This window comes from Mesoplodon bidens, assembly GCF_964165515.1.
Source record: "Mesoplodon bidens genome assembly, chromosome: 20".
Classification (NCBI taxonomy): domain Eukaryota; kingdom Metazoa; phylum Chordata; class Mammalia; order Artiodactyla; family Ziphiidae; genus Mesoplodon; species Mesoplodon bidens.
The window spans coordinates 33,855,449-33,882,686 of record NC_138181.1 but is presented as its reverse complement, the minus strand read 5'-3'; the positions used below and the strand labels follow the sequence as shown (position 1 = coordinate 33,882,686).

The 27,238-nt window shown below is 37.5% G+C and overlaps 1 long non-coding RNA gene across 1 annotated transcript in view; it reads left to right on the top strand.

Annotated features, from left to right (window-relative positions):
- LOC308608182 overlaps positions 1-27,238 on the top strand; it is a 313,902-nt gene that overhangs the window by 97,018 nt on the left and 189,646 nt on the right. The gene's annotated exons all lie outside the window — the stretch shown is intronic.

Sequence of the window (27,238 nt, the reverse complement as noted above, 5' to 3'; positions counted from 1 at the left end):
GATTGGGGTACAGATCCTTTTCCATCACCACCCTGCAAAAAAACCCTATTAACACATTCAGTTCCCATTTAGAGAATTGGAATGTTAAGAAACCATTCCTCACAAGCACTGAAATTGAAACTGTGATAAAAATCTTCCAACAAACAAGAGCCCAGGGCCAGATGGCTTTGCAGGTGAATTCCATCAAACATTTAGAGAAGAGTTAACACCTATCCTTCTCAAACTCTTCCAAAATGTAGCAGAGAGAGGAAAATTCCCAAACTCATTCTGTGAGGCCATCATCACCCTGATAGCAAAACCAGACGAAGATGTCACAAAAAAAGAAAACTACAAGCCAATACCACTGATGAACATAGATGCAAAAATCCTCAACAAAATACTACCAAACAGAATCCAACAGCACATTAAAAGGATCATACACCATGATTAAGTGGGGTTTATCCCAGGAATGGAAGGATTCTTCAATATACACAAATTAATCAATGTGATACACCATATTAACAAACTGAAGGATAAAAACCATAGGATTATCTCAATAGATACAGAAAAAGCTTTAGACAAAATTCATCACCCATTTATGATAAAAACTCTCCAGAAAGTGGGCATACAGGGAACCTAACCTCAACATAATAAAAGCCATATATGACAAACCCACAGCCAACATCATTCTCAATGGTGAAAAACTGAAAGCATTTCCTCTAATTCAGGAACAAGACAAGGTTGCCCACTCTCGCCTCTATTATTCAACATAGTTTTGGAAGTCCTAGCCATGACAATCAGAGAAGAAAAAGAAATAAAAGAAATCCAAGTTGGAAAAGAAGAAGTAAAACTGTCACTGTTTGCAGATGATGTGATACTATACACAGAAAATCCTAAAGATGCCACCAGAAAACTACTAGAGCTAATCAATGAATGTGGTAAAGTAGCAGGATACAAAATTAATGCACAGAAATCTCTTGCATTCCTATACATTAACAATGAAAAATCAGAAAGAGAAATCAAGGAAACATTCGCATTTACCACTGCAACAAAAATAATGAAATACCTAGGGATAAACCTACCTAAGGAGGCCAAAGACCTGTATGCAGAAAACTACAAGACACTGGTGAAAGAAATCAAAGACAATACAAACAGATGGAGAGATATATCATGTTCTTGGATTGGAAGAATCAACATTGTGAAAATAACTATAGTAACCAAAGCAATCTACAGATTCAATGCAATCCCTATCAAATTACCAATGGCATTTTTCACAGAACTAGAACAAAAAATTTCCCAATTTTTATGGGTACACAAAAGATGCCGAATAGCCAAAGCAATGTTGAGAAAGAAAAATGGAGCTGGAGGAATCAGGCTCCCTGACTTCAGACTCTACTACAAAGCTACAGTCATCAAGACAATATGGTACTGGCACAAAAACAGAAATATCGATCAATGGAACAGGATAGAAAGCCCAGAGATAAACCCATGCACATATGGTCACCTTATATTTGACAAAGGAGACAAGAATATACAATGGAGGAAAGACAACCTCTTCAATAAGTAGAGCTGGGAAAACTGGACAGCTACATGTAAAGGAATGAAATTAGAACACTTTCTAACACCATACACAAAAATAAACTCAAAATGGATTAAAGACCTAAATGTAAGGCCAGACACTATAAAACTCTTACAGCAAAACATAGGCAGAACACTCTTTGACATAAATCACAGCAAGATCTTTTTTGACCCACCTCCTAAGTAATGGAAATAAAAACAAAAATAAACAAATGGGACCTAATGAAACTTAAAAGCTTTTGCACATCAAAGGAAACCATTAACAAGACAGAAAGACAGCCCTCAGAATGGGAGAAAATATTTGTAAACGAAGCAACAGACAAAGGATTAATCTGCAAAATATACAAGCACCTTATGCAACTCAATATCAAAAAAACAAACACCCCAATCCAAAAATGGGCAGAAGACATAAATAGACATTTCTCCAAAGAAGATATACAGATTGCCAACAAACACATGAGAGGATGCTCAACGTCACTAACTACTAGAGAAATGCAAATCAAAAACTCAATGAGGTATCACCTCACACCAGTCAGAATGGCCATCATCAAAAAATCTACAAACAATAAATGCTGGATAGCGTGTGGAGAAAAGGGAACCCTCTTGCACTGTTGGTGGGAATGTGAATTGATACAATACAGCCACTATGGAGAACAGTATGGAGGTTCCTTAAAAAACTAAAAATAGAACTACCATACGACCCAGCAATCCCACTACTGGACATATACTCTGAGAAAACCATAATTCAAAAAGAGTCATGTACCACAATCTTCATTGCAGCACTATTTACAATTGCCGAGACATGGGAGCAACCTAAATGTCCATCGACAGATGAATGGATAAAGAAGTTGTGGCACATGTACACAATGAAATATTACTCATCCATAAAAAGGAACAAAATTGAGTTATTTGTAATGAGGTGGGTGGACCGAGAGTCTGTCAGAATGAAGTAAGTCAGAAAGAGAAAAACGGTACTGTATGCTAACACACAGATATGGAATCTAAAAAAACGGTACTGATGAACCTAGTGGCAGGGCAGTAATAAAGATGCAGGCATAGAGAAGAGACTTGAGGACATGGGGGGAAAGGGGAACCTGGGATGAAGTGAGAGAGTGGCATTGACATATATACACTACCTAATGTAAAATAGTAGCTAGTGGGAAGCAGCTACATAGCACAGGGAGATCAGCTTGGTGCTTTGTGACCGCCTAGAGGGGTGGGATAGGGAGGGTGGGAGTGAGACGCAAGAGGGAGGGGATATAGGAATGTATGTATATGTATAGCTGATTCACTTTGTTGTACAACAGAAACTAACACAACATTGTAAAGCAGTTATACTCCAATAAAGATATAAACAAAAACAAAAACAAACAAACAAAAAGAAATCATTCCTCTTACTTTATAGTTAAATTCAAACACCTATAAACTAATCTAAGGATGAAGTGTTTGCCTGTTACATGGAAGGGGAAATTGGGGGTGACATTTTTCAGTAGTTATATTGTGTCAAGCACGGTGATAGGCAGTTCACATATTATTATATAATTTCATGATCTCAAAAACCCATTGAAGTGACTGTTATTTTCACTTTGCAGATCAGATACCTGAAAATCAGAAAAGTGTCCAATGTCACACTACTAGACATGAATATTATGACATTTTGTAACACTTCCTGTGATAAATTGGTTATTATTTCTGAAAACTAGGCAAAACATTTTAATCAGCTTTTTGAAATGTGTAATTCTCAATTTTATATACCTGGGTGAGAGAATGATCAGGCTCAGACTTACGAGCAGAGGAGGAGATCACTGAATATGTATTTAAGATTCGATTCAAATGGAAAACAGCCCAAAAGATCATTGTTTGTTCATCCTCTGAGTTGAGTTCAGCAAACATATTGAGTAACTAGCATGTAGTTAGCATCATTCATTCGTTATTCTATTAATGAAACTTAGTGCACAGTTGTTGACTAAACTCATATCTCAAGAGTTAAACCTCATGATCATATATACTTTTATATTGCTGGAAACAGATGTCCTGACAATTTATTTGAAGTAGAAAATTAATAGTGTTGGAAACTATTGTATTAATAATTGGACATATTATAACTACTTTGCAGTTATTGTATTTCCTGATTTCATTAGTTACATGTAAATGGTAAATATCTGAATATATCACAAACATAGTAAGACCAGTCTTGCTTTCACTCTTAACTTTAAAAAATGCAGTATGCTCTCTGCCATTTTCCATCTCAGAAATTCTTCTTGAACTCTGAACTGTCTCCAAGAAAGGGCAGATAGTTTAGGGCACAGAATGCCTTTGTCTTGACTCCAACACCAGGAAGTTCTTCTGTTTTGCCCAGAAATATGAGAAAAGTAGGAATTTTTTTTAATTTACAATTTCAGAACCAACCTTGAATATCAGGACATGATGCCATGAGTCCAACATAGAACTTTTAAATCATAAACACGCTGTTATTTTATAATCACTTTGCTTAAAAAATATTTTCATGGTCTAGTTTCATTAATATTTTTACTGCTTAATAGAATCAGAAAATGTAAGGTTCCGGTTTTTCTTTTTTTTTTTTTTTTGCTATTTTATTTTATATTGTATAGTTTGGGATGACTTGACCAAATTTCACTTTTCTAAAGATCTGGTTAGATAATGTAAATAGTGATGTGAAATTGTGCTAAAGAGGAAGTATTCTATTTGAGTTATTTAACTTGGTATAGATTCAACGAGCACAAAGTTGTTTTCGAAGAAGAATGTACTCAGGAAATTGTAATTTTCTTTGCATCAACAACACAGCTAGATAAAAACTGACATTTTCAAATAAATGAGTGTATTACTATTTTTAGTGTTGGTGTAATTTTATGTTTTCCATGTCTTGCCAGTCATGAGTGTCCATTTTTAAATAGATTTTTTTTCTCTATGACCATCTCTGCTCGATAAAAACTGACATCTCTGAAATGAGCCACAATATATTTGCTATCTTTAGACTGCCCAATTTTATATTTTCATTTCTATCAGGTCTGTCTTTATATAAATTCATTAATGTTAGGACATTGTCTAGAATTGGAGAGTACTTAAGCTGTTTAGTAAGTTAATAAATGCAGTTGTTCGGCAAATTCAAAACTTGTTGTGGAAGATAAATCTAAAAGAATATATAACAAATCAACCCTAAATAACCCCTGGTATGTTAATAGTTCTTGATTAAATCATACATGATTATTTTTAAATATTTCAATATATAAATACACAGGAAAAATAATTTACAGGAACTTATATAAGAGTTCAAGTTTACAGCAGTAAACACAAATATTTCCAGTCTCCTTAAAATTGTACATATAAATTTTGACGTCCACAGTCATCACAGTTGGCACAGGGTCATTCTGTAAGACGGTACCTAAATACCGCTCAATTCTTTTCTATTTTTAGTACACATTTTTCCTGTCCAAACCCCTTCCTTGCCACTTGTCTGCATGGACTGAAGGATGCCTGCTATTAGGTCTTGTCCTTGACTTAACCACGTGAACCTGACTGCTGCCCGTATTCCGTCTCAGTGAAAGCCAGGAGGCAAAAATGAGTAAATTTGAAATTACTGTGTTCATGCTTGTGAATGTCAGATCAGATGACCCCGAAGGAAGCAAAGGTCAATGTGTGATAGTCACAGTGGAAAACATTTGCCCCGGCCTGCCTGTCCCCACAGCAGAGGGAAAAAACACCACCCTAAGAAACTTGTCAACAGTGATGGCTATCTCAGCTCTTAAGGATCTCTCAACACTGCCCTGGGTCACAGCATCACTGCTTTAATTGGAATTTAGATAGCTGTGACTTCTCTAAAACTTACCATAATATCCTTTTCTTTCTCGTGTTGTGTTGTTACTTATTGATTGTCAATTTATTTATCTCTTGTCAAAGGTAATAGATGGATTTTTAAGATGAGCTTATGTAGTCTTTATTATGCTGTGGAAAAAATAATAACCCTGAAACCTGAGGGGCTTATGAAACAAAGGTTTATTTCTCACTTTCCTTTCTAATGCCTGTCAGGGGAACACAGGTTGAGATAAGGTTTTGTTATTGGTTGTAGAATTTTGGGGTCTCTCCTATTTCAGCACTAGGATCCAGGGTCTTTCACACAAGGGGACAGGGGAGAGAGATCACAGTACAAATGAGACCATAGCATTTCCATCCCAAACCCATTGTCCAGAATTGGTCTCGTGGCCCTGCCAGGAACGGGGTTGGAGACATTTAACCCTACCATGTGCTGCAGTGGAAAAGAGAATCAGACGTGGATGAGATTTGGTACCTCTAACAATTAGGAATAACTTGCTATTTGCTCTGACCTGTATTGCATTTGGACTAATAGAACCACAACGACTTCTTTATCTCCACCTGTTCCTTTTTTCTTGTTTTGTTTTCTTTTGTTATTTCAAGATGGCCCAAACTATACTAACCAGAAAACTGAGCAGACACTAACTCTCACTGCAGGAAAAATGGTACACCAGCCAGCAAGAACCTCCTTCTACTAGGAAGACTTTCTTAATCCCTTTAGAGGCTATGACTCCTCTGGGCAACAGGGTAGACCTCTTGGAATATGTTCTGGGCATAACTCCAGATGCAGAGTATGAGATATTGATATGGAGTTTAGAAAAATATTGCACTTGGTACTTGTGAAGGATATGACTTTCCACATATACCATGTCACTTGATAGACACATCACAGAGATTTCCGGACTGGAATCATATTCCATAGGTTCTACTTTATATCATTAACAAAATTATTTTTGAAGGAAAAAATAGTTGTGATTTCCACAGTATAGTAGAAAATAGACATAATGTTGTGATTCTGTCTATCTACCTATCTATCTACCTATCTATCTAAAATAGCCAAGTTTGATGAAACCCTGAGTCTCACTTATGTTGCCATTCTTATGTGTTGAGCACCTATTATATCCCAAGCCAGTGTTGGGTGCTGAGGCTAAAATGGTATTTAAAAGAGATGGCCTCAAAGATTTTACAGTGACTTCTTCAAGCCGGAAAAATGTCAACAGATAAACATCATCACTACATTTTCCAGCCTCACAGATACAGGACTTCTCAGCTAAGGGAGGTATAGATACCTATCTATTCATCTAGTAAGCTGGTCTAGAAAGCGTGGTATTCTCACTCTTTGTCATCCTTTGGGGACATAATACTACTACTACTAGTAAAAACAACAAATTGTTGTAATAATGCTTGAGAGTATTTAGATTTCTCTTTAAGAAGTGAAATCTCTATGTGCTGCTGATAAAACTAAGAAAGTATGATCTTCATACAAGAAATTGGAAAACAACAGTACAAGGGACATAAAGTTAATAACAAGATAACAATAATGACATTAGCTTAAGTCAGAGTCTCCCAGGGGCAGACCCATTTTTGTGTATGTGATTTATTAAGTATTCACAGAAAATTTCAGTGAAGAAAAAGCATGGTAAAGAAAAGGGAAGGAGACAAAGAAGAAAATTATCAGTACTTAAAAGTTTCTGTGTGCATGCTGACATTGCCAATTCAAGTATTTTCTTTTATTGTCATTTAATCTGAGAGCATATTTATACACTATTCCATTTTTAAACCACAGTTGACACTGGACCAATGTAGGGGTTAGGGGAGCTGCCCCTCTGTCCAGTTGAAACTCCCTCTATAGCTTTAGTTGACCCTTCTTACCCGAGGTTCCTCTGCATTTACAATTCCTCTGCATCAGTGAATTCAACTAACCATGGATTATGTAGTACTGTTGTGTTTATTATTGAAAAATATTCGTGTATAAGTGGACCAGCCAGCTCAAACCTGTGTTGTTCAAGGGTGAAATGTATTTTAAGGCAACATTATCTAGAGGGTCCTTTGACATTGTTCAATTACTCTGTTGTTCAATTTAGCCATCTATGTTTTCTTTCCTCCTCCTTTTTTTTTTTTTTTTTTTTTCTTTTTAACCCTTGGCTCAAGCATCCTGGATTTACCTTCAAGCATATACTTCCAGGTGATTTCTTTATTTCTTTGTCATCACCCTGGAAGTGTCATGCACTTCCAGGTTATGTGCATACAGTTTCACAGCTATTAATAGATTACTTATTTGCAAATAAGGAGATCAGAGTTTTAATTCCTGTAATCAGTCACAAGGAGTTGAACTTAAATTGCCTTACAGGGGTCTTTGAGTATATTTCCTGTTTAGTCTAACCAGATTGTAAATATTTCAAAATTATATTTAGTTTTTTACTTAAAGGTAGACAATAATTCAATATCGTCACTTCCTGCAACTAAAAGAGAAATCAGTTCACACTGGTTCCCTCTAATATGTGTCCATACTACTTATTATCAGAGGTTACACAGTGGTGGATATTACAAATTAAATTTTATCTAGGCCATTTCTGAAATGTCGAGTTTAAGATTTTATCAAGCTAATTTAATGATAAAATGTACAAAAGAGTTTTTCTCAATAATTTTAATATCATCTACTAGTTGGTGAAGTCACTTTGACCCAAGTAGATAGTCTCAAGATTCACTTACACCTTACTTAGCCTTCAATAGAACAGTCCATTTGATTAAGATTTCATCATTTTGCTTACCACTTCAGTTTAATTATTTTGAACACTTTTAATATTTTTTAAGGGCACATACCTTTCTGACATTTTAAGTTAAAAGCGGAATAAAATCATCAGTAGTTTCGTTTTTGTAAGAGTTTTGTTCTTTTGAGTTTTCACAGGCTGTCCTGCACGGTGTCATTGGCAACAGTGTATGTTGCATTACTAATGAAACTGATTGTGAGATTGACATAAGAACACTGCATTGTCACAGACAAGGTGGTATCACATTTCAGATGGCTGATGGCTTGTGTTCCCTCAGAGTAAATTTGGGGAAATCCAAATTTTCACACTATTGAGGGGTTCTCAACCTCTCCCTTCTCAGCACTTTTTGCTGTTTTTTTTTCATTAAAGTTATTTTACAAGAGTGAAGTAAAGCTATTGGATATAATGTAAAATTGCATTTTTCTGAGAATCTCATATTATCTCCAGTTTCAGACAATGTAAAAATTTCTAGTGATTCTGAGCCCCAGACATAGTACTCTGGAGAGGTTTCTCTCCCTTAAGATTCAGCCTACATGTTTTTGTATTATTTTCTGCTGTCTTGAGACTTTAGTCGTTTTTCCATTTTAACTATTTGTCAATGGGGAGATTCTGATTTTCCAATTTGGAGAAATTTGGAACAGTTTGGAGGAAATTACAAAAGGTTTTACACATCAAAATAGCAAAAGCAAATGCTTGGGAAGATTAATTGTGACCCCAAGAAAATTGGAAATAACATCAGAGAAAGATAAAAGAGCATGTATGAAGTTAGCCTAACATCATTTTAAATATTGAACCATTCTTGAATTCATGGAAGTAGTTATTTACTATTAAACATACTGGATTCTATATAATGTTATGCTTGAGAATTTTGCCTGGGATTTTGAATAATGTTGGAAAGAAACATGAGTCCTGGATTGGTGGTCTTTTGATGGTTGCTGTGGTATCAGAAGTTCATAAAACAAAATTTTTAATTTTTAGTCTTAGAAACATTGGAGTCCTTTTATATCTGGACTAAATTTTCAGTTCTAGAGTATCCTTTCAAAAACATACTGAAGTTTTCTAATCCCTTTACCTATTTATTGAATGGATTAATCAGAGTTATTTTTATGATTTGTCTATTATTTCCAATATCTGGATGATATGTGTGTCTGTTTCCACTCTGTGTTCATTCTTTGGTTTTTCAGGCATGTTGTCCTATATCTTTTCACATCCAGTAATTTTTAAATTGAGTATTGGATATTGTATATGAAAAATTAGAGTATTTGTTAATGATTATCTTTCTCCAGAGAGGATTTTTTTTTTAGACACGTGGAGTGTGTACAGGTTAGGTACCTTGATCCAGCTGAGTCTTACCCATCTCCAGCATGACCCACTTTGGGGTACCTTTCAAGGTTCTCAGCTGACATCTTGGAATATTTAGCAGATCCATTCTTTCTTTCCCCAGACCATGGAGGTTGATAAAATGTGCTTTTGGCTTGTGAGCCTCAACCTATTTCTTGCTTAACCACGGAATATCTTCCTCATATGTGAACTGTGAGTTAGCAAATGATCGGAGGAGAAATTGCACAGAGAATATCAGGTTTGACCCCGTTTTCCCTGGAATATTGGCTCTTGAGGCTTGTGTTGGTATCCATGAAATCCAATTCATTTTACCTTCAGCCCAGTGAGGTTGCCACAAGTACGTTCCAGGCCGCACTTTCCTGCCTTCATGCCCCATGAAAATCAGGACATTTCCGAGGAGAACCACATTTTTGAAAGTGCAGAATACACGTAGTTGTACATTCCTTTTCTCTGGGAACTTGGCTCAAGTGTTGAGTCCTGATGCTGTCAAAGTGTTACATTTCACAGTATTCAGTATACTTTCAAAGTCATTATCTTTGCTAGGGTTATTCTAATTTTTCTAATATTCTAATTATTCTAATATTATTCTAATATTCTGTGTTATTTTTAGTGCAACTTGGGAATATTTTCTTCTAGTCTTTCTAAAAACAATATAATAACAATTGAAACTCTTCTTTCCATTCCTTTTTCTTTCCAGAACTCATATTCCTCTACCATTAGCCTTCTTGATCTGCTGTGCACGTCTCTTCTCTTTTGCATGTTCTTTTTCTTCACCTGCTCAGATATAAGTATTTTGTTAGTACACTGCTGTCATAGAAAATGTGGGAATGATAGATTTCACAGTCATCTCTGTGCTCTGTGCTTTGGAAATCCAACAACCAGTAGTTTTCTAAGTTTTTCAAGGTACTTGAGAGGAAGGTGAACTTTTATGTGTCAAAAATATTTGCGTCTGTATTTGTATATATAATGCATATTTTAATAATTATATTATTCAAAACCTTTCTACTTTTGGCTTGACATGTTTATACATGAACATAAGCTCAGGTGTCCCATTAATATTTGTCAGCAAAAAATTATCATTCATTTCTTATCGTGAACAATTTCTGTTTTAGTATTACTCTATTTGGCATATATTAAATCATGACATCTATGCATGTTGAAGAGTGAATATTTAATCACTAAAATGTGACCTTTTTGCACAAATAGTTTTTAAATTCAAGTCTGTTTTTCTCATATTAGTATTGCAGTCCTTGCTTCAGCTTTGTTGGCATTTGGCTGGCGATTCTTTGTCCGAATGTTTCCTTTCAGAATCTTAGAGTAGAAGCAAGTGCTTCCTCTCTATGATCAGGGACATGTGAGGATTTGAGTCTTGGTTGAATCCTGCTTTCCTAATGTAAAAAAAAAAAAAAATTCCATTGGAGATTGAAGATATCAGAATCCGATGAAGCTGACTTTTTACAGAATCAAACACCTGCAGCTCATTGTAAGGATTGATTATTGAGTCATAAGCAATTGTAATTGATGAGTCAGTAATATTTATGACACACACCTGTATTGAGAAATGCATGCTCTTCATTTACCCCAAGTGGGCTGCTCTGTGGCTAGAAAATGTAAAACCTGAGGGAATCCCAGTTTCATTGAATAAACGTAGTCCACACCTCCCAGTCATGCCTGTGATGCGCAACTGCATCTGACATGTGGGTGGACTGGGTGATGCAGAGGCCTCACCAGTGAGTCATGAGATGTCCACTGTGCCATTGATGCTCCTTCTGGGTTTCTTGATCTAAATTCTTTCTTAGAAGCAAACAGTAAATTTGTCAGTTTTGAAGCTCATTTAGTGTTGAGTGTGGTTGGTGAATTTGGACCAAAGGCTTTCCTGGTGATGAGTAGAGTGGGAGTGGGTTTGCTTTTCTCTTTCTAGCTAAATTGTTTGTTTCACTTGCTTGTTTGAATAAAATGTTTATTTTCATTCAAATTAATTTTTTTTTCTATTGTGGTGTTGTGTGGGAACTGAAACAAAGCAAATCTGAGAGGTTCTTCAGATTTAGGTCTTCTTTTTAAATTCAGAAAATATACTTCTTTCATGTATTTTACCATTTAAAATTCGACTTCATTTATAATTTACTGCAAGAAAAAAATTAAGTACATTCTCCATTGTCTTTCTACTAAATTTATGGTCTCATAATTTTCATGTTTTTATCCTCTTTCTCTGAATTCTGGGCAATTTTTAAGCATTTTATCTCACTCGGAAACAGTTTCCTTGCTTGGTTTTCTTTCTTATCCTGTTCCTTGTGCTTATTGGTCCTCCTCCCTAAAGCTTTGTAAACTTATTTCTACGTGAGGATGGAAGTCTCATTCCCTATTAGGTGGTCTCCTCTAACTTTTTAATGTATTCTTCCACTTCAGAGGGCACCAGACAAGAATAATTTCCACAGCACAATTGACTTCACTGATCTTATTCCGAGGGTCTGAAAGTTGATTTAAATAATGTGGTTGAGTTTACTCATTATCTTCCCTCACATAAATTTCAGTTATCCAGATAAGAAGACCCCTGCCACATTATAGTAGACTTAGATCATGAAAAACATGTAGGGCCAGAGTAAATAGATGATAGTGGTTATATGATTTTTTTCTTCTAGTCCCACAGCTAAATCCTCAGATGTAGACAAGGCAACAAATGCAGTGATTACCATTTCTCCCAGTGTCTACATCTGCTTCAGCCCTCGGTCCCTGAATTAGTGCTCTTGATGATGTTTTCTATATTTTTTCCTATTAATTTTCCCTGAAAATGCACTGCCTTTTCAAGAAAGGATGAAACGAATTGTATGTTCTTATCCAGCAAAAATCAATCATTAATGTACTTGTCCAGAATTCATCAAATGGGTGCTATAGTTTTTTAGACCATTTCTATGTTTCAGAAAGTGTAGTTTTGTTTTATTTTTACCCTTTTGGGATTTTTGACCATTCTGCTATTTTGCCAGCATGCTTCTCAGAAATTACATTTTATCTTTCTTAATTAGAAGGATTGTCACATTTCAACCCTGATGAAAACCTTTTGGAATAAAATTTAGCATCTTCTGTTTTGGGGTAGGAGGCGTTTTATAATCTCAAACCTTACTCCTGACAGTACCAGCACCCCCTTTTATTTAAATACTGTATGTTTTGGAACAGCATTAGAGGTACCCAAACCAAAACAAAAACACAAACCCTGCAAAGATAGTGTGGAGAATTCCTACATACTCCACACCCAGTTTTTCCTACTGGCAATTAGCATGGTACATTGCTGCAGTGAATGAAACAATATTGGTACACTATTCTTAATTAAAATGCACATTTTTCATATTCGCCTAATTTTTACATAGTGTCCTGTCCAATCCAGGATTTCATACGTGACACATTGAAGTAATGATGCAGTATGAGCCCTTAGGCTCCTCTTTGCTATGAGAGATTCTTACACTTTACTTTTTTTTTGTTTGTTTTATGACTGACAATTCTGAGGAGATCTGGTGAGGCGTTTTGTTGAATGTTCCTCAGTTGCCACGTGTCTGATATTTTTCTCAATATCGGACCGGAGTTATAATCTTGGGAAAGGAGACCACGAAGGTGAAGTGTCACTTTCATCACACCACATCACCACTGCATACTATCAACATGATTCATCACTATCAACCTTGACCTTGATCACTTGGAGCTGAGATAGGGTTTGTCAGTGTTCTGCACGGTGAAATTCCTCTTCTTCGCTTTTTACCTACTCAACTACTTGGAAAGAAGTCACTATATGCAGCCCGCACTCAAGGAGTGAGGAGTTAGGCTAGCCCTGCTAACATCTTAATGTTAACCCGGTGACACCCATGTTGAATTTCTGAATTACTGAATTGTAAGATAATAGCTCGTATTGTAAAGCCCTAAGATTGTGGCAGTTTGTTATGGAAGCAGTAGAAAATACACTGATATGATGTGATGAGTATCGGCCATGTTTGTAACTATTTCTGTTCGTTGTGTTTCTTTTGGTTTTTTTTCTCTTTTTATGCATTCTCAGTTTCAATTGAGCATTTTATATAATTTACTTTATTTCTTCTCTTTACATACAAGTTATACTTGTTTTGAAAAAATACTGGTTTCCTAGAGGTTGCAATGTACATTTTAAACTCATCTAAGTCTACCTTGAAATAACAATTGACATGTAGGGCACTTGCCGTGTAACAATGTTCCCAGTTCCTCCCTCCCACCCCTTACATACAGGTCACTGTTCTTCCTGTCATTTATCCTCCTGCTATATTCACTCAGTTCACCTTTACTACTATCACAATTAACAAAGAGTGATCTTTTAGATCAGGTAAGAATTTTAAAGACTATTATTTTATCATCCTTCAGTCCTTTTTCAACATTTTTCCTTTTTCTTATCCCAGTTTTTAGTCTATATAATTTCCCTTCTCCCTGACGTACTTCTGTTAACATTTCTTTCAAAACAAATGTGTTGCTAATAAAGTCTCTTAGGTTTTGTTTGTCTGACAGTCTTTACTTCTCCTTCACTTTTGAAGGTAATTTCCTGGATGTAGAATTCTAGGTTGCCTTTTCTTCCTCCCTCCCTCCCTCCCTCCCTCCCTCCTTCCTTCCTTCCAGCACTTAAAGTATTTCACTTCCCTGATTACATTTTATCCTTGTCCCTCTATTGGTAATGTGTCTTTTGCCCCCATTGACTTCTTTCAAGATTTTTCTTTGTCTTTGGTTTTTTACACTTTGGATATGATATATCCAAATGTAGATTTTTTTTTTTTTTTTTTGCGGTACGCGGGCCTCTCACTGCTGTGGCCTCTCCCGTTGCGGAGCACAGGCTCCAGACGCGCAGGCTCAGCGGCCATGGCTCACGGGCCCAGCCGCTCCGCGGCATGTGGCATGTTCCCAGACCGGGGCACGAACCCGTGTCCTCTGCATCGGCAGGCGGACTCTCAACCACTGTGCCACCAGGGAAGCCCCAAATGTAGATATTTTGATATTTATAGTTTTGTTATTATCTGAGCCTCTTTCATCAGGTGTCTGCCATTTATCTAGTGATTTGGTGTCTGACATTAATTTAGCAAAGTTCTTAGCCATTATTACCTAAAATGTTTCTTCTCCATATTCTCTTTCTTTTGCTTCTGATATTCCAATTATGTGTATGTAAATCTTTTTAAAATGTCTCACAGTCCTCACATGTTCTCCTCTGTTATTTATTTATTTATTTAACCTTTTTTTTTTTTTTTTTTCTTTCTCTTTCTGTTTCAGTCTGTGAAGTTTCTATTGACCTATCATCAAACTTATTCTTACTTGGCCATGTCCAGTCTCCAGTTGAACCCGGTAGAGCCATCCTCCATCTCTGTTGCAGTGCTTTTAATTTCTAGCATTTTATTTTGATCATTAGAGTGTTCATCTCTAAGTTTATATTGTCTGTCTATCTGCTCTCTTCTTTTCCATGAGTGCCCTTAACATATTCATCATACTTATTTTAAATTCCCATTCTGTTAGTTGTAACATCTCTGTTATCTGAATCCGGTTCTGACATTTGCCTTTGCTCCTCAGACTGTGCTTTCTCACCTTTTAATAGGTCTTGCAATTTTTTGTTGAAAGCTGAACAAGGTGTACTAAGTAACAGGAATTGAGCTAAGTAGCCTTTCCGTGTGAAGTTTATGTTAATCTGGCAACGAGTTCTGCTGTGTGTACTGTTTGCTATAGTTCTAGGTGCCAGAGATTTCAAATCCTCTTGTGCCTGGTTTTTGTCCTTCCTCCTGACTTTGGACTTTGCTTAGAGAGAGTCTGTGCCTTACAGCTCTCTCAGTTATAACCCACTGGAGCCCTGTTGATGTAGTGGTAGCTGTGAGAGAAGGAAAGGGTTCTGTAATCGGGTAACTAAATGTCAGTATGTTGCTGTGCCACAGTCCTTGGGCTGTGACTTTCACAAACATTCCTTTGCTTCCCTCTTCCTTTAGGTGATTCAGGAAAGCAGAGGGGCCTGGAGTGGGAGAAATACTGCTCTCCAGTCTTTCCACTGGGCGGCATTGGCCTTTGTCATGGAGAGTGCCCTGAGTGTATTTGACCATGGCTGATTTTCTCAGGATCCCTGCCAAGGCCAAAAGGGAACATTCTTGGCTGGGTTTCCTGGTGGGGAACCTGGTGGGGTTCCTGCAGATAAAACCCCTGAAAATGTGCGGGCACCCTAAACTAAGGCCCCCAGGAATTCTTCTCCATAGAGTCCAGATAAAGTCTCCAGTAATTCATCCAATTGCCACTTCAATGTACCTGGCCCTACAAGGAGAGTCTAGTAGCTCCTGTTCCAGGGAAGCACATCGTAACTGTGACTCTGGATTTACCTGTCTCTGTAGATTTTGGTGGCAGATTTCTCTGTGACCTCACTTCACTGATGGATCCAAGGACGGATATTGATATTTTCGCCTTTTATTTTTGAGGAACAGGGATAGGACAATGACGTCCAAGCTTTTTACATGTTGGAACTGATACCAGAGTTGTGAACAGGAGACTCAATCCTTTGTCCATCTGGACATGATGGCAGGTCCTACACCAGTAGTATTGCTCCGTGCCTTGGAGTCTTGGACACATTTCCCCATACTGTGTGCCTTGGGAACCCCATCTTATCCTTTCTGTGTAAAATTATATGAACCCTGAGTCTCCATACAGGTTTGACCACTTCTGTCTTCTTCCCTCTGATGACTATATTAGGTACATAATAAAATTCTTGAAGCTTCAGTTCTCACTCAGAAATATGGGTTTGTACTTTTTAAAACTTTATTTTCTCCCATTCAGATAGTTCTCAGTGATCATTTTATCCTTGCTTTGTTTTGTGTAGATTTATTGGAACTTACTGGACTAAATCAGCAAAGTTCCTTTCAGAATATATGATTTATGTGCAACTATAAATATACCATAGACTGCATGATATGCTTTTAAAACAATGCACGAATGCTAAATCACTGTGTTATGAATGATATATAGCACCTTTAATAAGGAACGTTTTTTCCCTAATTATCACTTTCAGCATTGCACAGAATTCTTGTTTTTATGTAAAAAGTTATAAAAATAATATCAAATGATACATTGAATGTGGAAAAGTACTATTCCAATTCACCAATATTAAAAATCTATATATATTTATTTTAATGGTAAATCCCTATCTTTGTAAAGATTTTAAAACATGCACAGTTAACAATGAATTTATATTTCTAATTTTAGCTGAAACCTTGTATTTCAGAAGCATTTTTCATAGCTGTCAGCTCTTAATAGCAGTCAAATTATATTTAAATAATTTCCTTTGCTTGTTTAGATGAGGCTTTTATTTTATTTTATTTTTTTGTGGTACGTGGGCCTCTCACTGTTGTGGCCTCTCCCGTTGTGGAGCACAGGCTCCGGACGCGCAGGCTCAGCGGCCATGGCTCACGGGCCCAGCCGCTCCGCGGCATGTGGGATCCTCCCAGACCGGGGCACGAACCTGCGTCCCCTGCATCGGCAGGCGCCACCAGGGAAGCCCTAGATGAGGCATTTTTAAATTATGCCGTGCTTATATCTATCTTTAAATATTTCTTAATTCACATTTCTGATGTCATCAAACAAAACATCACTTACTTGTTTAAAGTCACAAACATAGTGTAATTTTTTTTCTACTTCAAATATACTGATGTCACTAGAAGAGTATTTAAATGCTATATATTCTATATGTAGTATATATTTGGTACAGTAAAAATAAATGATTATTTTCTTAATATATCATACATCATTTTATATTTCAAATTAAAACCATGATTTTTTCTTCTTTAATTTCAGGGAAATTCTTAGCTAAAATTTTATCAAATTTCATAGTCTTAAGTATGAAGTAACATGAAATTTTAAAGTCAAATGCCATAGAATATGTTCAAGTTAACAAAACTATTTAGACATAGAGCGGTTAACGGCCTACTTTTAAAAGAAGAGAGTGGGGATTCCCTGGTGTTGCAGTGGTTGAGAGTCTGCCTGCCGATGCAGGGGACATGGGTTCGTGCCCCGGTCCGGGAGGATCCCACATGCCGCGGAGCGGCTGGGCCCGTGAGCCATGGCCGCTGAGCCTGCACATCCGGAGCCAGTGCTGCGCAACGGGAGAGGCCACAACACTGAGAGGCCTGCGTACCGCAAAAAAAAAAAAAAAAACAATGCCTACTAGACTCTCATCGGTTTTGCTTTTGTTTTTGTTTGAATCTTTAGGGTTTTCTACATGTAAGATCATGTTGTGTGCAGAAAGAGGTAATTTTACTGCTTCCTTTCCAATCTGGATTTTTTTAAATTTATGTTTCTCGCCTCATTGCTCTCATTAGGACTTCAAGTATCATGTTGAATAGAAGCGGACAGAGTAACACATCCTTACCTTATTCCTGATCTTCCATGAAAACTCAGTTTTTCACCATTGAGTATTATAGTAGCTGTGGGCTTTTCATATATGACCTTTAGTATGTTGAGATAATCTCTGTCAATTCCTAGTTTGTGGAGTGGTTTTACTGTGAAAGGATGGTGGATTTTGTCTAATGCTGCTTCTGCATCAATTGATACGATCATGTGGTTTTTGTCCTTCATTCTGTTACTGTGGTATTTACATTGATTTATTTGCATATATTTAGCCGACCTTGCATTTAGGTATAAATCTCACTTGGCCATGATGTAAAGTCCTTTATTATGCTGTAGAATTCAGATTTCTAGTATTTTGTTGAGGTTTTTTGTATCAATATTCATCAGTGATATTGACCTGTAGTGGGTTTTTTTGTTTGTTTCATTTTGTTTCATTTTAACTTCTTTGTCTGCTTTTGGTATCAGGATAATTCTAGCCTCATAAAACAAATTTGAAAGTGCTCCTTCCTCTTCACTTTTTGGAAGAATTGCAGGAGGATTAGTGTTAATTCTTATTTGAATATTTCATAGATTTCTTCAGTGAAGCTGTCTAGTCCTGGGCCTTTGTTTGATAGTAGGGTTTTGATTACTGATTCAATGTCTTTACTAGTTATGGGCCTGAAAAAAATGAAAATTTATCTCATGTTTATAGATGAGAAGATTCAGTATTGTTAAAATGTCTGTACTCCTTAAAGCCATCTACAAATTCAGGTTAATCCCTATCAAAATCCCAATGGTATTTTTTTTGAGAAATTGAAAAAATTTCTAAAATTCATATGATATCCCAAGGGACTTCAAATTGTCAAAACAATCTGGAAAAAGAAGAACAAGGTTGAAGGGCTCACACTTCTGATTTCCAGACATATTGCACAGCTGCAGTAATTAAAACACTGCGATGCTAGAATAATGACAGATTCATAGACCAGTGGAACAGAATAGACAGCCGAGAAATAAGCCTATGTATATATATATGGTCAAATGATTTTTGACAAGGCTGCCAAGACCACAGGAGATTGATTCTATAGATGAACAGGTTGCCATTAATATATATCTATGTCCAAATCCATATCTACATCTATATCTATATGTCAATAACCGTGCTCCTATCTGTATCTATCTACCTGTCTGTTTTATCTACCTGACCATTAATTTATGTTAGATATTTTAAAGATCTTGAGATTACCTGAATGCCATAAACAACATTGATGCTTCTCATCTTTTGAGGTTCGTATCTGCCATTCCATGAGCTGTGTTGAGAAAGCCACTTTTTCTCTCAGTCTTCGTCTGTTGCCTCGTCAATAATATTGGGATAACAGTCTCTCCTGAGCAAATCACAGGGTTTTATTGAACTTTCAAAACACTTTCAGGAATGTTTCAGATGAGATAACATATTTGAGTGAGCTTTAAAAACTCTGATATGCAAATGCAGTGCTATTATTGATTTAGAAAAAATAAATGAACACCTTATAACCTCCAATGTTGCTTTTTAATCCATGAGCTATTTTGCTTCAAGCATTTTTATCTTTCTTTAATGGATATGAGTATGTCAAGGAGCAAGTGTTTGAAACTGAGAACTGACAGTTGTTATTTGATGAAATCTAAATTAAATGTATGTTTGAGAACATCAGGTTAATGCACTGTCCAGTGGTGGAGACACATATTTTCTTCCTTCAATCTTTTCTTTATTAATTAACTAGAGAATCATCATCCTGTACACAATTTACATGTTAATATCAAATAAAGTTTCTATGATTTTATTAAAAAGCCCTCTGCACACGCCGTTGGCCCTAATTTTCATCCTAAATACATCATATTTCACTCAGTCGTACCCAAATAAATTATGGTGGAGGCTGCAATTCCGTCTCACTGCCATTTATAGTGATTTAAATTTTTGAGAGGATTTAAAATACATGTAATATAGAATATTTTATGAAAGTGTCAAAAATATGCATATAGGGCTTCCCTGGTGGTGCAGTGGTTGAGGGTCCGCCTGCCGGTGCAGGGGACACGTGTTCGTGCCCCGGTCTGGGAAGATCCCACGTGCCGCGGAGCGGCTGGGCCCGTGAGCCATGGCCGCTGAGCCTGCGCATCCGGAGCCTGTGCTCCGCAGCGGGAGAGGCCACAGCAGTGAGAGGCCCGGGTACCACCAAAAAAAAAAAAAAAAATGCATATAAAACCCTGAATGATGAAACTCATAATATTCCCCTATGTTCCATGTACAATCCTAATTAAGTTGCCTTCTCTGGTTCATACTTATGAAGAGTGCATAGCAGGAAACTTTCGTTCACAAAATGGTGGCTCCTGGTACACTTTCATAAAATGTAGAGAGTTACTTAGCACAATGTCTAGATTTGGAAATCCTTTTTTACACCTGTAAGCAAATTTCTTCTGATTATAATTCACTTTTTCCGTTTTAAACCTTAGTCCTTGGATTATCAATAGTTCCATTGACTTTTTTCAATGTACCAGTAATGATACTTTTCAATTTTAGAAAGCTTCTCTTATTGCCTGTTTTTTTTTTTGTTTGTTTTTTTGTTTTTTTTTTTTGTTTGTTTTTGGCGGTACATGGGCCTCTCACTGTTGTGGCCTCTCCCGTTGCGGAGCACAGGCTCCGGACGCGCAGGCTCAGCGGCCATGGCTCACGGGCCCAGCTGCTCTGCAGCATGTGGGATCTTCCCGGACCGGGGCACGAACCCGTGTCCCCTGCATCGGCAGGCGGACTCTCAACCACTGCGCCACCAGGGAAGCCCTTATTGCCTGTTTTATCCTTTTTCATGATAGCAGATTCAAGCTGTTGTTGAAGAAATAGTCTTTTAATTATCATTTATAAAAACAGTATTACAAAAATGTTCTACTGATTCCAGAACGATTTTCCTTCAGTATGACTAGCTCTTGAGTGTTAGGAGCTGAGGATCTCTTCTTTTTTTTTTTCTTTTCAATAGTCTGGTGGCAGTTGTTCTTTTAGTCATATTATAGTTTAGAGTGTATCCTTGGGAACCATGTAGATTACTCTCAGCGTTTCGTTCTAATGAGAAAATAGACTTTAAATATTGACCAGTTTATTTTTGCTTCTTTTTTGCCACCCTGCATATGTGAAAGTTCATACTGGGGACACAGAGCTGTGCACACGAGAGTGAGCTTTAGGCTCAGAGAACACCTGCTTCAGTGAGTAACAAGCCACCCTTACCTGACCCAGCAGGGACAGTGACTGTGTCTCCAACTGGTGGGAGGCACCGATGCCCAGGTCCCTCCCCACCTGCACTTGCCACCTGATGGCACATGAGTGTCCCCACTGTGTCTCCTCTGCAAAGGCTGGAGCCTGTTCAGAGACTTGAGACTCGTTGTCCAGACTGGACTAGAGTTTGCCAATGGGGTTCCCACGGGGAAGGATGTGCTGCACTCTCCCTTGGGGGTGAGTTTCAGTAGCCAGTGATCTCCTCTTCTTTAAACTTCAAGATTTCCTGCCACTATTCCTCAGTGTTTCTGGAATGTTGGTAGAAACTCTTCCTAGATTTGAGTGGCCATAAAGACTCTTCTTTCTTGGACTGATGATGTGCGGCCAGGGAACTGGCCGGGAGGAAGTCAGCAGAGGTGGGCTAATGCCCTCATCTGGGTCTCGGGAACTTTCTCATCCTATATTTCTGCTTAATGAAAAGAGCAACTTAATTACTTTGCATTTCATATTAATGATGTCATTAATGACATTCAAGACTATAAAAATCTGAACTAAATATTCAGAAATATGTTCCACCCTTTACTTAAGGGAAACCAATGATCTATCTGTATGTCACATCTCTCTTCTTTCTTTGCATTCCTGACATAGCACCGTCTTCATAGTCAATTCTAGGTCTTCTTCATTTTTAGGTAAAATTTTAAAGAAGTTCTCAAGTTTGCCCTCTTTCATGAACTTGAGTGTGATTTACTGACTTCAAGGCAATTTTAATTACTCAGAGCATTGCTTGTTCCCTATTTGTTCCTGTTTTTGTCTCTCTTTTGTTCTGTTCTGTCCTTTAGGTCCCTTATTATCTCAATGTGTTGTCTTTTATTTTCAGTTTTCATTTATCATTGGATAAAGTCTATATTATTTTCTATTTTTAAGTAGCAGATTGTCTCTTAAATATATTTTTAATAGAAATGTGTTAAAATATGCATAAAATACCTCAAATGCTTTGTAAATCCTGTTTTCTTATTTCACATGGTCTGTGTTTCATTTTGTTGATGTTTATTTACTTATCCTGTAATGATGAGAGCCTCAAATGGATACTGATACCAACCCACCAGAATAGCTGAAAAGCCTGATAACAAGTGAAGGTGAGGATGAGGACTAATTGCAACTCTTACATACTTCTGGATCGAGTGTACATTTTTCAACAATAGACACTGTCTGTGAAAACTGTTTATCACATGCTCTTATGTCCCAGAAATTCCACTTCTTGACATATGTGCACGCATTCACCAAAAAACAGGTACAGTGATATTCATAGCAGCACTGTTTGAAATGTTTCAAATATGCACACAACTCAAATGTCCAACAACAGAAGAAAGGATAAAAATATTGTGGGGTACTCATACAATGGAATATTATACAGCAACAAGAATAAACAAATTACAGTTACATGTAGCCAAATAAATGGATCTCAGAACCGTAATGTAGAATGAAAGTCATACAGTGTGGTATATATAACAACAAAAACCTATGGAGTTAGCAGTCAGGAGAGTGAGGCCCTTGGCTGTGTCCATGGATGTACCTTGAGGGTTTCTGCAGTGACTGAAGGGTGTTCAGGGCCTTCTGGCCTTTTAGAATCAGGCTGTGTGCTGGTTTCACAGTCATGTTCATGTTGTAAAACATAATTAAGATTTTCATTTACAGTAGTTGCATTTTCCTTCTCTGTATCACTTTCTCTAGATGTATGTATACACACGTATATAATACTTTAATTAAAACTTGCATTAATATAATGCATATTTAAAAATAAAAGTGTGCCACCTGATGACTTTCAGGTACAACCTTCCAATTTATAGTCCAGAGATACCTTACCTCTTTGTTTTAAAAAAAATTTCATTTGAATGAATTATTTTAATAGTAAAATGAATTAATATATTTATATTATATTAACTTGTGTATTCCAGAAGTTCCTTTAGTAACAGTAATTGTTGGCTCCAATCGAATATTGATTTTAGTATTTGACCATTCAAACTTCTGCCAAAATGTGTATCCGGTGCACATCAACACACACACACACACACACACACACTCCTTATTCTCTCAGCTACGCAAACTTCGTAATAGGGTTGTCTACACACTTCCCATCTGCTTCTTCTACCCATTCTGATTGTGGATCCAGTCTACACTATTTCAATCAAACACCCTGGACTAAGGTCATTTGCGCTGGTCACCCTGCAAAATATACTGGTCATGTAAACGTTACTGTTGTACTTGAACCCTTCCCACATTTTCAGCATTGCTTTCTTTTTTCTTGGTTTCTCTCGTGTAACATGGCCCTTGTCTCCTTTCCATTTTGGGGTTATTCCTTCATTGTTTACAGTGTGAGTTTTTGAACATTGTATTTTATCAGAGGACAGCCCAAGGTCATTTCTCTTACGCTGAAATACGAAGACTAACACTAACACTCATGCTTAGGAACACCAACCAGATCCTTTGCTTCGTGGTGTAACTGACTCCAGAACATACATTTCAAGCCCCCAGTTTTTCTCAGTGCTTTACACCATTACATCCAATTGCTTAATTTATATCTTCTTTTTGGTGCATCTCGGGTTCAACAATACACACATGAACTCACCTCCTTCCTTGGTTCTTCCTGCTTTATTGGTGTCATTGAAAAACAGCATGATCCATCCAGTTGTTCAGACTGGAATCCAGAGGGTTAATCTTGGCATCTTCTCCTCCTTCACCCTGGACAGCCCCTTGCCCTGTGCCTCACCCGCTGTGAAGTCCAGTGACCGGGACCTTCCAGCCGTGGCACCACCCACAGTGCCCTCCACCCCCTCTGCCACTTCCCGCCAAGACAGTAGCGACTCCGTTGTGCTCCCCAGAAATACCCTCCCAGCAGGCTTTCAGCCCCTGCCTTGCCTTCCGCCAAGTCATCCCCACAGTGCTGCTCAAATTACCTTCTTAAAACTCAAACCTAGTATTTTCAGTCCCTACTTAAAATGCCTGGGTGTCTTCAGAGCGCTCTTGCAACGAATCCAAACCCAGTAACGTGCCCCATAAGGTCCTAGGCATCATGGCCCCAGCCGCCACTCAGGCCTTCTCTCCCACCCCACTGTCCTGCTTGGCCTCCCAGCACAATAGCTTATTTACTTATTTAAGTCTCTGATTGGTGCCCTGTTCTCCTGCTACAGGCATATGTACACTGTGATCCATAGTTCGCAATTATGCATCATAACTTAAAGGAACATGGACTGACCTGCCTGACCGGGTCAGAGCCCTTGGTCACGCACTTCATAGCACCGAGCCTTCCTCCCTCCCAGCACTGGGAGTGATTGCAAATTACCACACGTGATTTACATGTGGCAAAGCTAAGGTGTCCAGGGCTACTTCTGCTCACGGTTTTCATCCCAGCCACCAGCTCAAGGGCGAGCATACCGTGAGAGCTCAGTAAAAATTTCAGTAATGGATGTGCTACCAGACAGCACTATGAAGAAAGCATTCGGGGAATCTGAGTATGGTAAATCCCAGGATGAGCTTTTGTTTTTCTGTGCTTATTTTTATTCATCTTTACTTTTGTTTTCCTGCACTCTTCTTTCCCATTTTTTCAGTCTGGTCTAACCTCAGTCTTTGGTCTTCTTCACAATGTTGCTGCCTACTGAATCCAGTAGAATTCAGATACCTTTGGCTCTTTTCTAATTGTGTGTACTCATAGCCTGAGAGGGACCAGCTGATGCAGGCCCTGGATCTCTAGTGGCAAACACATTTCAGGAGTAAATGAATAGATAGTGGGAAGCAGCCGCATAGCACAGGGAGATCAGCTTGGTGCTTTGTGACCACCTGGAGGGGTGGGATAGGGAGGGTGGGATAGGGAAGGAGACGCAAGAGGGAAGGGATGGGGGAACAGATGTATATGTATGACTGACTCACTTTGTTATAAAGCAGAAACTAATAAAAAAAAATTTTTTTAAGAGTAAATGAAAAAAAAAAGAATAAATGATTCCCTTCTACCCCCAGCTCATTATTCTTCCTCCAAAGTAGGAACGTTAGTAAGAATCTGCCAGTACACACACTGTTTCTTTGCCGTCGACTGGGATGAATCCTCAGGGAGAAAATATTCAGTGTGATATAGGTTAGGTGTAGGTATTTATACACATTGGTCAATTTGCATCATATTTAAAAGAATTCTTCCCACATTTGAGACGTATACAGGTACGTTTTGAAGTTTGGATATGCGTACACTTTTTTCTCTATTTTCTTGTTGCACTCTTTGTTTTGATTTGGACTTAACGTTGAGAAGTTGTCATCTCAAGTCACCATTTTGCAGTAAAATGATAATTTTTTTACTTTCTGGAAGAACTGAGATATTGAAATATTAGGGAGTGAATTTAAGTAGCTTGAATATTCGGGAGTGAAGACATCTCTGTAAATATAAGCATGTGATTTTTATTTCAAGGTTTATATCTCACTTGTTTTAGCGTTCTGTAGACAAATAGCACCAGTGAGCAAGAGAGAGAGATTGACTTAAAGGAGCTGACCCTTGCGTTTGGGGGGGGCTGGCAGGTCTGACATCTGCATGGCGGTCTGGCAGGTTGGAAGTTCCACCAGGAGTTGATATTTCAGTCTTGAGACCAAAGGCAGACTGGAGGCAGAATGCCTTCTTCCTTTGGAGGAGTTTAGTCTTTTCTCTTAAGGCCTTCAACTGATTGGACAAGACCCACCCACATTATGAAGTGTTACCTGCTTTACTCAAAGCCTACTGATGTGTTCATCACATCTAAAAATACCTTTACAGCAGCATCTCAAGTAGTGTTTGACCCCAAAACTCGGTGCCATAACCTAGCCAAGTTGACATAAAATTAACTATCAGCACTGAATTATGAAAACAATATTGTAAATATTTACAAGTGTTTGTCTGTAAATTTGTAATATAATTTTGACCTTCCTGAGGCATCCTTTAAATGTTCAGAGATAGACATTCTCTGATACTTTTTAAAAAGTATTCTATTTGTTCAGGTGCTAGTTGGAATATGAATATGAATAGAGAGAAATGCACCTGGGATTATGGGTAGAGTAGAAATAGAGTTGTTTTTGTTCCAAACTGTTTGCCCCAAGTGTTGCCCAGAGGAAAAAAATGCTTGAAATAACAAGACATTTTAGAAAAAAACACAAATCGTTCAAAATCAAATTGAAAATGAATGGAAACATCCTAGGAATCACTATTGTCCAGGAATAAAAACATTCTAGAAAATTTCCTGTAAAATTACATAAGGTTGAAGTCATTACACTCAGAGCTAAATGGTGGTCATACCTATGAAGTTGCACTAATTTGAATGATTTTTATTTTTCCAATGAGAGTTTTTCTACGTTCAAACTATTCATACTTCAAAGGGGAAAGTTTAATAAAGTGTTCACTCCATCCATGGAGGTGTGCAAGTCATCAGAGCCCTTCCCAAGATAGCATTGCTACTCCTTCTGTGTCTCGTTAGGCGTACAGCAAATAGAATTTACTGAATCACACACTGGTGTCTGGGCCTCAGAGAGGGTGCATGCATCCCATATGCATATATAGTTTACTGTCAAAGGACCTTTGGATCAGGTTTACACTGCTGAGAGAGTTAATTTTTAATTCCCATAAACACTGTCTACAGCATTCTGTTTTATAGGCAGAGGCATTAATGGATTAAAAACACAAAATCTCCAGACCACTATTTCTTAATATGCTTTGGCCTGATATGATATAAATAATAAAGTGATTAAGAAGGATTTTGAAAGTATAAAGTGCTAAATGGAATAAAGTGCTTTTACAGTTAGTGGTTGGTTCTAGTCAGAACGCTGTGTGTGTGTATATATATATATATATATATGCTTATGTCTACTTAGAATTCTGAGTTCTAAAAAGATGGTGATATGTCGCATATTTTACATGATCCATTAGTGCTTTTCTAGTGTTAAAAGCTCCAACTCTATAATTTATCCACTTCTGTCTTTAAAAACATAGTTTTGCAGCCACATCAATCAATAATGTCTGTGTCCCTGAGAAGCTGTGAAGTGAGAATAGATACAGGTAGTTTCTCTGTGGTTATATGCATTCATGGAGTACACATGTGGTCATATGTACAAATCTATTCCAAAAGCGTCGAGCATACATGTACTACGAGCTGGG